Here is a 13731-nt window from a genome sequence, read left to right on the forward strand (position 1 = left end):
CGAGACTCCTCCTCCCTCTTCTCTGGGGCTGCAACTCCAACCCCAGCCAGACCCCGAGACCAGCCAGAGCCCACCCGCACCCAAACGCACCGCCCTCTTCTCAACTGCTGAAGGGGCCGACTCCCAACCCGGAAAGAAACTACCCAGGTGGTTCGGAGTAAACAGACACTTACTGCAAAGAACGAAAGGGAGAAAGAAAAAAAAAAAAAAAGCCACAAAGCCAGGAGGTTGGGAAGCCGAGGCCTGGTCTTCTCCACACCACCACCAACCCCCCACGCCACCCCAGCCCACCCTTTCGCAAAATGTGTCTGCCGCTGCTGCAACCGGGTGGGGAGGCGAGTTCCCCTCCGTACCTGTTCGGCTCGCAGGAGCGCAGCGCGGGCGCCCAGAAGTGTCAAGTGCCTCCCGCACTCAGCCATCGCCTCTGCAAGGTCGGCGGCTGCACACACACACACACACACACACGCACACACGCCCCCGGCCAGCCGAGGGAGACGCAGTCCAGCCTGTGCTCCCCCCTCTGCCCGCACCCAGCCACCCAGCCCCCGGCGCCCTCCCAGCTGCAGCGCCCCCACCGCGGAGCCCGCGGCGAACCTGCTGCCAGGACGCCTGGCGGAGCCCGAGCCGGAGCCGCGGCCGCTACCGCTGCAGCCGGCCCGGGAGCTGCGCTGCTGATGGCGGCGGCCGCAGCTCGGAAGCTGTGAGACCCTCGCGCGGCGGCGGCGGCGGCGCCTGGGATCCCTCCTTCACTTGACAACCCCAAACACAAACATAACCTCCTCCTCCTCCTCCTCCTGCCGCCACCGCCGCCGCTGCAGCTGCAGCTCCCAGTCCCTGGGCTCCGTCTCCCTCCCCGCCGCCGCCGCCCCGGCAGCAGCCACACGGAAGGCCGGCGACCGGCACTCACACCACCCAGCGCTGAAATATTCAACAGGGGAGCGGGCCGGGGGGCGGAGGGCCGCGCGGGCGGGGGCCGCGGGCGCCGGGCGGGGGGAGGCGGCCGCACTCGTCGGCGCCCCCCGACCGCGGCATGACCGACGCCACGGCGGAGAGAGGGAGGGAGGGTCTGGGAGGGGGCCGCGGGGCGCCCGGGCTGGGGGTGCGCCCCGCCGCGAGGCGGGTGGGCTGTCCCCGGGGCCGCGGGGCCCGGGGCAAGGAGGGCGGGCGCGGGCTTTACCTCTCCCCGGGGCAGAGTTGGGCACGTTTAGCGTCTTTAGGGGCGACGCGAGGAGCGCGGGCCGGGCGGCTCGGGGAGGGAGGGCGAAGGTCGCAGGCTTTCCCGCGGGTGGGCGGGGCGGCAGGGGATCCCCGGGGGCGGAAGGCGGGGAGGCCGCGGCTGCAGCGCGCAGGCGGGGGAGGAGAGCGGAGCCGAGGGGGGGAGGGGAGGGGAAGGGGCGATCCCGGCGGGGGGCGGGGGTCACCCCAGGTGCCCAGGCCCCGCAGGGTGGGCCGCGACTGCCAGGGGGGCTCTGGGGCCCGGGCGGGGTGGACGGCCCCCGCCCGGGCCCTGGCCTCGGGCTCCAGGAGAGCCAGGAGCCCCGGGTCTCCCCAACTGGGCGGGCCCGTGACCGCGCCTCCCTCGCTCAGGCCGCTACTCCCCGCCCGGTCGCCGCAGGACAGGGAGGCGGGCGGAAGGAGGCGGCGGCGCGGCCCCGGGGGAGGGGCGGAGTCAGGGACGCGAGGGGCGGGAGCCCGGGGTCGCGCCGCCTCAGGGACTGGCGCCCGGCGGCGGAGGGGCGGGCAGGGCCAGTCACGCGGCTCGGGGAAGGCCTGCCCGGGTCGCGCAGTTGGGGGCGGTTGGTCCGGGAAGAGGGGCGGGGACGAGCGAGGAGGTAGTTTCTCTTGAGTGTCTCTTTACTTTCTAAAACAGGATGTGGGCCGGGCCGGTGACGTCATGGGGTCCCCCAGCCCCGCCCCCGCGCCCCGGCCGGGTGGGGGAAGGGGAGCCGGAGTGGGGTGTGGGGGGTTCTGGGGGGGACCCCAAGGGGGTTTCCTCAGCAACGCGGAGAAGGAAGGGGAATGTCATTGTGAAACTTGAAACTCATTAACTTTGAAAAACAACTACAACAAAAAAATTAAAAACGGAATGGGGGCGGTGTGTTTGGAAGGTGCAAGAGAACATATTATTAACCCTGAACTGAAACCACTTTTTTTTTGTGGCGGATGGTCTAATAAAAGACTGAGGAAAGCCAAGGTTATTCCAGTGGCAGCTCAGAAACCCGCTGGTGGTTCCCGGAGCCGGAGCTGCCAGCGCGGTTAACCCTTAAGAGTCCACCTGACAGCTGGGGGCAGGGAAGGTCTTTGGGGGTCAGCAAAGGCCGGTGGGGACATCGCGGGGCTGGGCAGCTGACCCAGCTCCCGGAGCATAAGGAACAGAAAGGGGAAGAGGGAGTGGTTACCATAAACCTGAGTTTGACCCCGGCTTCTAGAAAGCAGTAGAGGAAGCAGAGTGGAAACCTACGGAAAAAGAGACTGGACTAGGGTAACGAAGGCTTGCGGACTCAGACCTAAGAGTATGATAATTACGCGTGAAAGCAAGAGAAGAAAAAAAAAAAACGGTTTAAAGAGACCCAGAAAGATAACAGACTTTGATAAAGAGAATATCCCATATTGAACCTAAGCTATTTCCCCCTTTTAAGATATAAAAATGCTCGACGATCTGACACCCATTTCCCCGGTCAGCTGTGCAGACTTGAATTGTTTTGTTCCCCGGAGCTTTGATAAAGCCTTCTAGGTTTTTCCTGCTGAGTTTGACCCCCTAGATTCCCCAGAGGAAATGTTACCTCTGCTACATTAGAGCTAAGGAAAGTTCATGCACCCAAACGGGAATGTTTAAAAATGGAATAGTCAATAATAACTAGCTTGTAACCAAAAGTAAATAGCACGTAAATGAGGAGCTGTGCTTATTTAAAACTAAATTTGGTCATAAGAGTGAAGGTCATCCAACAACTGTACAGATCTGCAATGTTTAGCTTAGTGTTTCCAAGTTTGCAGTAAAATGATGCAACTTCTACAATTTCAATGTGATATAGTCTTTTATGAAATAAAATGTCAAATGGGTTACAATTACAAAAACGTACGTGACTTCCCAAATAATCCTTAAATAATCCTAATAATAATTATTTCCAGAGAAATAATCTTTCAAATGAAAAGTATATCTAATTTGTCAGAGAACAAATTATTTTGATAATCACTGATTCTAGTTTGTGCCAGGTATATTGAACAAATACATCAACAGTTTTGACCCAATATATGTTGAGTGTGACAATAATACACACTGTAGACAAAAAGTTCACATATAACTGAGCACTGCTGTGAAGTTTTCAATAAACATGTAATTTGGAGTTACAACAAATTTGTCATATCAATTTGTTAAAGAACATTTCTCCTAAGTAGGTTACTCACAAGTTAATATTATTGAGCAGCAAACCAATATAACTTTAATTTGACATATATACAAGACCGAACAATTTTCTATTTGAGGATTTTCTAAATTCAGTATCTTTTCCTACTTCCGTCTACTATTCTAGTTTGCTAGTTGCCAGGATGCAGGGACATCCAAACAAACTATAAAGTAACTGGTTTCAGTTTAAGTATTCTATGCCAGATTTCTTAAGGAATACGTCATGAACGGAATGTGAAGGGGGATTTTTTTTTTAAAAACCAGCGGTTAAGTGGGGGGGGGCAGTTAATAATAATAATAAGTTGTTGTTATTATGGAGGTGACCGGGCTTTGCAGAAATAAAAGGAAAAAGAGGGGTGCCCTAGGGGCCCGTTTATCTCTGGCTGCAACCCTACTATAGCTCAGTGATCTCTTAGCAGGGGCTCTCCCTTCAGGAATGGGGTTCTAATGAAGGCAGTGTCACTGAAAGACACCACACACATTTCCTTGCTGAGCACTTTGGGGAAGGCGTAACTCCACCCCGAGGTTTTGTCTCGGGATCTGCTGTCCCGCAGTGCCCCTCACTCCCATCGCTACCCGGGCGTTCCCAGCCAGGGTTCACACGCGGTCACCCAACTCAGCCTGGCTCCGACTCCCCCCTGGCGCGGCCCCGCAGCCCCTGCCCTCCGCCCTGAGCGCGGCCAGGCTGCGGCGCCGCCACGCGGAGATCCCGGAGGTTCCTCCCCGCGGGCAGCGGGGTCACGCCACCGCCCGCCCTCTACTCCCTCCGCCCTCAGCCCTCGGCGCGCGCTGGGCTTTCCCGTCTACCGTCCCAATCTCCTCCTCCTCGGGGCGACCCAGCGACAAAACCTTCTTCCCTGAACGCTCTGCCAACTCTGCCCCACGCCCAGGCTCTTGCAATGCCAGATGGCAGACAAAAGAACCAACAGAAAACTTACCCGAACTGCAACGCAAAAATCTGATCCAACGCTTCCTGGATTTAACTTTTAATTTTAAAAACAACAAAAGCAGAAACCAAAAGCCTCCTAGGTTGCAAGTGGGCGTGAGAGGAAATGTTAAGGGGGAGGCGCTTCATTCTTGGGCTGCTTTAACTCCCCCACCCCACCCCCCAAGGCCCCCGCCTGGGGCTTTGATGTTATCTAGTGCACCGCCTACATGGGTTTTTACCCTGGGCTATGCGCTGAGAATGATAGAAAGATACTAGGCATTTCATATGCTTGCTTGAAGAGACAGAAGCAGGTGGTAATGGTAAAGGATCCCACTTCTTGTCCCCACCAAGAGAAAGGAGTATGTGCACAGGCCAGCTTCCCTTTGTTACCTCGACTGAAATGAACAGTTTACATATTATCTAATAATACTGGAAAGCTGAACCGTGTGATGTTTACTGTTAGACACACACACAAATAAAAATAAAAAAGCCTTCTAAGTAGAACTCATTTTCCCACCACACACAGCACAAACATTGAACAAGGTATGTTTTCTGAAGCTTTGATTCTTAGATTTCAATTTTAAATGTAAATATTTCCTATAGTAATGATCCTCTAGCCTTTAAAGGACAAAAATATAGCACTAAAGAAAAAGAAAGAAAATAATTCAGTAATAACATGTCAAATTCCATAGATCTCTCCTCAGAGGTCAGAGCATTAGGGTATCCAGGGACCTTTTCCTTCTCTGTATAGACAATTTGAAACTGTAGGTCTTATCTTACTTAACTAGACACTAACAGATTATATATATATATATATATATATATATATATATATATATATATATATATATTACTTTGAATTAGCACTATAAGGACCATCACCAACAATGCACTAACAAAGAATCCTTATTTATATAATAGATTATTAATCAAGAAGGACTGCAGTGTCTGCCAATAAACTGTAACTGTTCATCAACTTTTTGCCAACACCAACCCGTGTTCAGGTCTTGCCCTCTGGGAGTTTACAAATTAATGGAGACAGCATAAACACTTGGAAAAATACCTAGAGGGGAAAAACGATACAAGAAGCAGTTTATAAGCAGTCAATTAAAGTTTTACAAAGTTATTTACATGATTACTGAATGCTCTCTGGATTAGGTGGATGGTGGGATTATCAGTTCCATCCTAAAGTTAAATTCTGAGTAGGATTTTAAAGAACAGGCTTATAATTTGGCAAAGGCACAAAGCAGCATTCCAGTTTAGGAGAATAGCTGAAGATGAGAGCTATTGAAATGTGTGTGATAGTGTTTCAGGCTAAAGCAAAAAGTCCAAACAAACATGAATTTTTCAAGGCAAAGAGTAGTTATTCACAATTATATCCAAATGAAAGAGATATACTTGGATTGTTCAGGATAAACAGAAAGGCTGGGTTCTCTAGTAAGTTGCTATGAAGACAAGATAGGCAAGCAAGCAACAGGCAAAAAAAAAAAAAAAAGACCTCTCAGATTTCATTAAGAAAGAATTAAGATAACACACTGCAAACAGTTGGTGAGCTCTAAGAGACATCTGGACTGAGAATGATCTTCAGGAAAATTTTTGTAACTGACAAATTTAAGATTCATTGGTGTAGTAAATGTATTAGCAATAGTAGTAGTTATAATAGTGGCAATGGTAGAACTGGTAATAATTGGCAGTTATTGAGAGTTTACAACTTGAAAAGTTGTACAACTTTCCTACATAAAAGCATTTAATTCCCACCATAAAATCATACTATGGAAGGGGCTGGGTGGTGGCACATGCAGTAAAGCATACACTTTGCCATGTGCTAGACCTGAGTTCAAGTCCCTGGTCCCCACCTGGGGGTGGCCATTGAATATCTTCTCTCTCTTTTTCTATCTACCAGAAAAAAAGGGGAAAAGATAAAAAAAAAAAAAAAAAAAAAGAGTGAAGGGGAGGGTGGTAACTGGGAGAGTGACCAGGTCCTCAGGTACCAAACCCCATTTCATGGGGTTGTGGCTCCCAGTCACCACCCTCCCGCTCACTCCTCTTTCAGTTGTCACCTGGCTTATCACTGAAACTGGGTGCCTATATGATGAATCCACCACTCCTGGTGGCCATTTTCCTTCACTTTCTTCCCTTCCTTCCTTCCACCCATCCTTCCTTGCTTCCATCCATCCATCCTTCCATCCATCCTTCCTTCCTTCCTTCCTTCCTTCCTTCCTTCCTTCCTTCCTTCCTTCCTTCCTTCTTTCCTTCCTTCCTTCCTTCTTTCCTATAACGAAAGTGAGCAATTGAGACAGAAGGAGGAGCTAGAGAGGGAGGAAAGGAGAGAGAGAGAGAGAGAGAGAGAGAGAGAGTTGAAGCACTGCTTCGCTGCAAAATAACTTATACCTGGGTATTGTACCTGCTTTGCCAGTCAAGTGACCTAGGTTGAAACCCATTCCCCATCACATTGAAGGAAGTTTCAGAGCTGCACCTGTCATTACCCATCTGTGTCTCTCTATCTGAAAAGTCAGCTTAGAGCAGTGAAGGTTCCCTTCTCAGTCATTAGTTATGAGTAAACTTTCCTTTCTATAAATAAACTGTCAGCCCACAACTTCACCCCACCAGTTTTACACATGACCTCTTTCTGCAAACACATCTTAACTCCTAGTGTCTACTTCCTATAAGAATGTCTTGGTTATCCAGATCTTACCAGATTCACCAATTTACGGCTTTTGCAGATATTGTTGGGATTTAGTTTTTCCCTAGATACCTGTACATTAAATGGGATTTTACAATTGCATTGCTTCTGGTGAAAGGAAGGAAGAAAAGAAAGAAGGAAAGAAAACAGAAGGCCTAGACCTATAATTTTTTTTCTTTCTCAGTGCTATACCATTCTTTATTATTTCACTTAATTTTCTATTAGTCAAAATCTATGGTTGAATTTATTGTTTTCTCTCCTTTGTGATAATCCATAGTATACCAACACATCTATGGGTGTCAAAATAAACAAAAATCTAGTGTCAGAGGTCCAAATTGGGAAAACTAGAAGAAAGGGCAATTCAATGGACAGAGTGGAATTTATAGAGGCTAAAAAATAAAAGTAATATTAATAAACATCTAAGAGATAAGTAAATACTGTAAGGTAAGAGTAAGCCACTAATAAAAGGACAGTAAATGGCTCATGATAAATTTTAACATGTTTTCCTTACTTTTGAAATTTTCAGCTATCTTAATTTTTTGCTAAGGGAGGATTAGATGAGTAGAAATGGAACAAGGGTTATACTGCGTCTAAACAGGGCTATATATGTGTTTATGTATCATGAATAGCAGCATGCCAGATGGTTGTCTAACCTAGAAACTAAGTAGATGTTAGTTGTACAATTTTTTTTTACTACTAATGGGCTATGCACATGAGGTTTAGTAATTATAAAAAATATTGATGCTAGCAGGAAATCTTGGCACAGTCTTGGTATGTAGTGCTCAGAGCAGGAGTAACAGGACACACACATTTGTCTTCTGCATGCTACTCTTACAACTGTTGTTTCCAACTGTTATAGAACCTTCTGGTTGCAAAATTCCATCCCTCACATAGTAACAAGAGAGTCAAAACAGTCCCTCCCTTTGGAGCTCTGATCACACAATGGTTTCTTAAGTATGCTTCCTCAAAAATTTCCGTAGTCCATCATTCTGGAACAAAATAATGTATTTTCCAGGAAGGTAAATCAGACCTTTCTCTAGCAGTAAATCTTTCCCTGTATGTATTATTTAAAACCATAGTATTTTTATTACTTAATGCTTCATTAGGAGGAGGGAAGTGGTTAACTTTAGAACTGTCTTCAAAAATAGTTTTCTGTTGTCTCAATAACTGTTACTTTTAAATATTCTATAGAACTATTAATAATCGTGCATACATCTTGAAGCCATTAAAGCAAATCAGAATATTTTCATTCAAACCTTTGATATTCTTATTAGGAAATCTTGTGTTTTCTTATTTAAAAATGTCTCCTTCAGGCTGTCAAAGTAACTCACTTGAATAGTTTGCTACTTTGCCATCTGTGCAACCTAGATTTGAACCCAGCTCCCATTGCAGTGAAAGAATCTCTGTTCTGTAGTCTTTTTCACTCTACCTATCTACCACTAGCTTAAAAAAAGGCGGGGGGAAATCAGTATCAATAATTATTAGCCAGTGAAATAACTTAAGGGGATAGTGTGTTGCTTTGCCATGTGCGTGACCCAGTTTTTAGTCTGGCCCCTATCACACTGAGAGAAGGTTTAATGCTGTGGTTCTTCCCTCTCTCCATCCTTCCCTATCATATATATATATATATGTATTACACAACATTTCAAACCTGTTATAACTGAGGATTGTGTTCGTATTCCCAAAATGCAAGATGTTATTTATTCTACAAGTCACAAGATAATATATCATCTGTAGCTATTCTCAAATTCAAAGAAAAATAACATAAATTTGGACAGTAGTTAAATGAGAAATTCTGAAAATCTACAGGAATATTAACAGATTACTTCATAGCATGAATATACTATGCTACTAACATACTATGCTACTAACATTACCTTGAAGTTTCTTGATTTTTCTGGTATAATAAAATATGTGACGATATAGGAAGAACATCTTTGGTTATTGGCAATAAGTCAAGGTGTCATTCTTTTAGGTTAAACCAAAGGGCTTGGGGGGAAAAAAAGTAAAAAATTTAGCATGGCTAAATTCAACTCAGATACGTTGCTAAGTAACAGCTTAAAATTAATATGCTAAATACTAAGGACAGTTATAAAATAGGGTGATAAATCATTACCTCAAGGTAACGTTTCCTTTTTCTTTTTTTAAATTTTTGTTAGTGATTTAATAATGATTAACGAAATTGTAAGATAACAGGGGAACAATTCCATACAGTTCCCATCACCAGAATTATGTGTCCCATCCCCTCCATTGGAAGCTTCCCTACTCTTTATCACATTGGGAGTATGGACCAAAATTCTACTCCTTAAGAATGTCTTAGAAAACAATGAGTATTTGTTAAATATTGTGTTGGTGTACTTCTACAAAAGTATCTATGTTAATAACCCCATTCCTTTTATACTTTCATCATGGATAATATGAACTTTATACTATTCTTCCATGTTCCTAATTTTCTTCTCTTTCTTTACTTTCTTTACTTACATATTAGTTGGGGTCCATTTAAAGTAAATATTTCTATACTTGTAACAACTTGCCATTCTATTCTGTTTTCTTTCTCTTCTTTGCTTCTAAATTTGAAGTTGAATGGATTATTTTTAAATCTAGGACATTATTATTTTGAGACTCTATGAACTGGATATCTGCTCCTTGTAAATTTAAATGCAATGTACTTTTATTAATATTTATATGTACATTGAAATATTTGGATATATATACTATACAATCTCTTTTTTCTTAAAGTTTGTGCTGTCCTGACACCTGGTTTCTCGAATATAGATTCTAACTTATTAAAACAATAATTCTCTTTACATTCACCCACAAAACATAATTTGACACTTTTTTCAACCACATTTTATTAACTTCCTCAATTTTCTCTTAACTATAACCCTCTTGTTGTTTTCTCACTTTTGTTTCCCTGATTTTTCACTCACATTAAACTTGTAATATTACCATTAGAATTCTAGTATGTTGTCAATATAATACATTTAATTTAATTTTTTATCATTCCTCTTCAAAAGATTGCTAAAGATCAAAGCAAGTCTACTAGGGGCTGGGGGGTGGGGCACCTGGTTGAGCACACATGTTATAATGTGCAAGGATCTGGATTCAAGCCCCTGGTCCACACCTGCAGAGGGAAAGCTTTGTGACTGGTAAAGTGTTGTAGGTGTCTCTCTGTCTCTCTCCCTCTCTATCATTCCCTTCCCTCTCGATTTCTGGCTGTCTCTATCCAGTAAATAAATAAATACAATTAAAAAAAATTTAAAGGAAGTCTACTCTATATTACATTTAATAAAAATTCAGCTCCATAACAAATAAATCCAGTGTTGCCAATGTTAACACTGAAAGGTGTCTGGTGAAAGAACACAGTTGTCCACCATAACATCAACTCAGAAGAGATAAGGTTAGAGTCCAAACATTTCTAGCTTCTCTTAATCAGGCATGCCACCCTAATTATCCTCTAAAAATAATGCTTTGTTCATGTACCTGCCTCCCTTGCTGGAGAAGCCAAGTAGCTCCTCTCTGTTAGAAAGAAAAGTCTATATTCTCAGTCTTGCTTTCAAAACAATTTCAGTGTGATCCAAATATTTATTGTCAATACCACCATCAATTTGTTTTGCTAAATGAGGCACTTCATTTTAACTCAATGGTTCTGTTCATTGTTTCTGCAGTCTAGTGATTCACTCATTCCACCTTTTTCCAGTCATTGACACTGTATAGAATGCCGGCCATTTTCTTGGCTCATCCAGACCCTACTCATTTTCCAATTTCTAGCTGAATTGTTCATTTATTTATTTATTCATTTATTTGTTCATTGTTGCCCTTGTTGTTTTATTGTTGTAGTTATTATTATTGTTGTTGTCGTTACTGGATAGGACAAGAGAGAAATGGAGAGTGGAGGGGAAGACAGAGAGGGGGAGAGAAAGACACCTGCAGACCTGCTTCACCACCTGTGAAGTGATTCCCCTGCAGGTAGGGACCCCGGGGCTGGAACCCGGATCCTTACTCTGGTCCTTGCACTTTGCGCCATGTGCACTTAACCCACTACTCTGCGGTCCGACTCGCTTGAATTGTTCCTTTTTTAAGATCACTGCGTAAAAAGGCCACAGAGGCTGTTGAAAACTGCAAAATCTCAATTCCTTATAAGTTCAAAGTAAAAGTTGCTTTACTTTTTCTTGTTTTAATTTTTTTTAGAATGTATAACATCTTATTCCACACAGTCCCCCTTTTAGTCATATGAATAAATTAATTAATAACCAGCTGTAGATGTTATCTATGAGTCATCCTTGCAGATAAATGGCATTCATAGTCTACTACTTGTATTGTTTGGTTTCTTTTGGTGAGAGAGTGGTACCCAGCATCAACTGTAGTGAGATCTTACTTGGTTTCAGAGTCTACCTATAAAGTGACTGTGATAGACTAGGTCACAAAACTCTATTTTAGATAATAAATCTATATTTACATTTGCTCTACTTCAAAGGTTGTTGAATTTTCTCATTAAGAGTTCTTTAATAATATAAACTTCACTCATGTATCTCACTTCTTTAGGCTTTCTTTAATTGTTTTCTTACTAAAAAGACCCCTCCATTCTTTCTAATATGATCCATGTAAGACAGCATGGCCAAAACCTATATTATTTCAATATAAATAAGCCTTCAATAATTTTCAGTTATAGTTATGTATATTATATAATATGTACTTTTGAATCTGAGTTAACATACTAGATGTAATTACATTCACTGTAAAATATCAATTTAGTCTGTGCATTTTGCCCTTTTTTCCATACTATATAATTTTATTATGTCTATAAGAATTATGTGATAATTTTCTCCAACCATACTGCATTTCAGTAAAAATATAAAAGTTACTTATACTACATATCTTAGGGAGTATTGAGAAATGATTAGAGGTTATGATTGGAACACTTTTAAAAGTCAACACAAAATTACAAAAAAAAAAAAAACCCTATGTTTGAAAACCTAGTTAGAAATCAACATAGAAATAGCAGAACAAATCCAAAATACAAATGTTCACTTAATTCTTTAAAGTGTTAATCAAATTAAATTTTAATACGTCAAAACTAGTTTCTAGGTATTAGAATTACAATAAAGTACTCTAAATTTTATTTTTATTAGTGATTTATGAAACTGCAAAATAACTGGTACCGGTCCACAATATTCTCATCACTAGAGCTCTGTGTCCCCATTTCCTCCATTGGAAACTAGTGACTTTCCCAAGGTCACAGATAAGGGTTGACTGTTATTTTCTATTAACTGTCTATCTATCATCTATCTATCTATCTATCTATCTATATGTATTTTCCCCACTTTTTTTCTGTAGTCCTGCCTTCTTTTCCATTTTATGAACATCTGCATCTGTTACTACCTCCAAATGTTTTTCCTTTCTCCTCTTCTTTTTCTGAGTCCTGAAGGATTTGAGTTTCAGAACCCTCTAGTCATCTTTCCCTAATATTTTTCCCCCACTGGGAGCACGGACCAACATTGATTTTGGGGCACATAAAAGTAGTTCTGGCTTTTGTAATTGCTTCTCTGCTGGAGATGGTTGTTGGTAATCGATCCATACCCCCCTAACCTGCTTCTGCTTATTTTCTTTTCTTTCTTTCTTTCTTTCTTTCTTTCTTTCTTTCTTTCTTTCTTTCTTTCTTTCTTTCTTTCTTTCTTTCTTTCTTTCTTCCTTCCTTCCTTCCTTCCTTCCTTCCTTCCTTTCTTTCTCTCTCTCTCTTTCTTTCTTTCTTTCTTTCTTTCTTTCTTTCTTTCTTTCTCTCTTTCTCTTTTTTTTCCTCCCAACCTGTTTCTGTCTTTCCTTCATGGGCTAAGGCTCTGGAGAGTTGAGGCTCCAGGACATACTGGTGAGGTTGTCTGCCTGCAGAATTCAGGGTAGTGTCATAGTAGCATCTGCAACTTGGTATCTGAGATTTTTTTTTCTTTATTGGGGAAATTAATAGCTTACAGTCAACAGTAAAATACAGTAGTTTGTACATGTATAACATTTCTCAGTTTTCCACATAACAACTCAAACCCCTCCTCTGCCATCTTGTTCCAGGACCTGAACCTTCCCACCCACCCAAGAGTCTTTTGGTGTAATACACCAAATTCAGTCCAAATTCTGCTTTGTGTTTTCTTATTTTGAACTTTTTTATATTATTACTAGTGATTTAATAATGATTAACAAGATTGTGGGATAAGAGGGGTACAATTCATACAATTCCCACCACCAGAGTCCCATATCCCTTCTTCTGCACTGGAAGCTTCCCTATTCTTTATCCCCATTAAGTGAGCCAGTCTCACAGAAAGCATATTTAAAATCTATGCATCCCAGAGATCTGTGCAACATAAAGGGTGAACTCTAATGTAAAATATGGACTTTAGTAATATAAAGTATTGATAATAACCCATCAATTATAGCAAATATTACTCACCAATGCAAAATGGCAATAAGAAAGGTGGTAAACGGGATTGATTGAGAGATAAAACACTCTTGCAAGTTTTAAGTCTGCTCTTGCTACTATGATTCTATACTAACTTTCCTGACCTCACCAGTGATTCCTGGAACCTCACACTTCCAGATCTCTACCCAACTAGGGGAAGATAGAAACAGACTGGAGGTATCGATCAACCTGCCAATGCCCATATCCAGCTGTATTAACTTTAAACTGTGTGTTTCTAATTAATTTTCTATATATCATTTATAAGACAGCTA

At 42.8% G+C, this 13731-nt stretch overlaps 1 protein-coding gene across 7 annotated transcripts in view; it reads right to left on the bottom strand.

Annotated features, from left to right (window-relative positions):
• HIVEP1 (HIVEP zinc finger 1) overlaps positions 1-4466 on the bottom strand; it is a 122132-nt gene extending 117666 nt beyond the window's left edge. For 2 of the 7 annotated variants that reach the window (XM_060189358.1, XM_060189361.1), the window contains exon 1: positions 1178-1621. The gene's annotated coding sequence lies outside the window, so the exon portion shown is untranslated. The other 5 variants (XM_060189362.1, XM_060189364.1, XM_060189363.1 and 2 more) reach the window with 5 other exon arrangements.
• Between the last annotated feature and the right edge of the window lie 9265 nt (positions 4467-13731).

Source organism: Erinaceus europaeus, chromosome 4, assembly GCF_950295315.1.
Source record: "Erinaceus europaeus chromosome 4, mEriEur2.1, whole genome shotgun sequence".
Taxonomy (NCBI): Eukaryota; Metazoa; Chordata; class Mammalia; order Eulipotyphla; family Erinaceidae; genus Erinaceus; species Erinaceus europaeus.